General features: G+C 40.4%; 1 pseudogene; it reads right to left on the bottom strand.

Moving 5' to 3' along the window:
• LOC116673702 (gastrula zinc finger protein XlCGF8.2DB-like) overlaps positions 1-1,146 on the bottom strand; it is a 325,201-nt pseudogene that overhangs the window by 68,051 nt on the left and 256,004 nt on the right.

The raw sequence follows: 1,146 nt of genomic DNA, 5'->3' as shown, positions 1-1,146 counted from the left end.
TGAGGTAATTGATTCTGTGAAGAAACAGGTGACAATTATGGCCCATATTTACGGAAGGAAGGAAGCAAATGTTGTGCATGCTGGTTATAGGGCATTTCACACTAAAATACTAAAATACACTGACATTGCTGACACACCAGACATTGCTCTGAGGAACAGCGGACTTTGATTGAAAAATAGATTGGAGAGGGGAAAACATGTAAAGAAGTGCAGAAAATTAGAGGCTGCTCAGCCAAAATTATTTTAAGTGCTTTAAAAATTGCATCTAAAGCCTGAACGACGTGGGAAAAAACAGGTAATTACCATTTAAATAGATGTAAGAACGGCCAAAATGGTTAACTGTAAGGATCAGAAGAAGGCATTGTGACGCAAAGCTATGAGCTAGAATCCCCATTGGAAGTCCCATTGCTGAAAAAAAAAAAGACATGTACTGAATAGGTTGAATTTTGCCAAAAGACACATTGACTGGCCAAATGAGAAATGGAGAAACATTCTGTGGACTGATGAGAGCAAAATTGTTCTTTTGGGGTCTAGAGGCCAGGTTTTGCCCTGGCCTTGGTTTCTACCCACCTCTGCTTACGTCATTGTATTGAGCAAGTAGTTTTTAAAATGTACTTGATTTTAAGGTGAAGGATTTTAGTATAGGATATTGTAGTACATTACAAATCTTATCGTTACTGAGTGAAAAGAAGTTTACTAATGAAAACTGAAAGGAAGAAAAATAAAAATCACACTGACTATAACCACTACACCAGACCTGGGCTTTCTTTTTTGTGCCAACGTATGCAGCTTCTTCTTCTCTGGTTGCAAGGCGCAATTAAAAAGAAGTAGAAGAAGTGTAACGTGTGGGAGCGGTCGGACCCATGGATGTGTTAAGAGAACGGTCTGACCCCTGTGGCGGCGAGCTGAGAACTGAATGGGAGACATTAACATGGACGGGAATCAGCTGTTATCCCTCAAAAACATCAGCTCATGGGAAAGAAAGAGAGGTCGATACAGAGCGCCGAGGTTTTAACCAAACATGGACGCAGAACATCGCCAGAACACTACGCCATTTTCTGAAGGGGAGTTTCTAGTTACTTTTCAGGTTGTTTCCCTTCTTGTCCAATGAAAACAACATATCTCCAGATGTGTGTTGATGTTGAA

Source organism: Etheostoma spectabile, chromosome 24, assembly GCF_008692095.1.
Source record: "Etheostoma spectabile isolate EspeVRDwgs_2016 chromosome 24, UIUC_Espe_1.0, whole genome shotgun sequence".
Taxonomy (NCBI): domain Eukaryota; kingdom Metazoa; phylum Chordata; class Actinopteri; order Perciformes; family Percidae; genus Etheostoma; species Etheostoma spectabile.
Note: the sequence above shows the minus strand (reverse complement) of the source record. Positions and strands in the feature narration are given on the sequence as shown.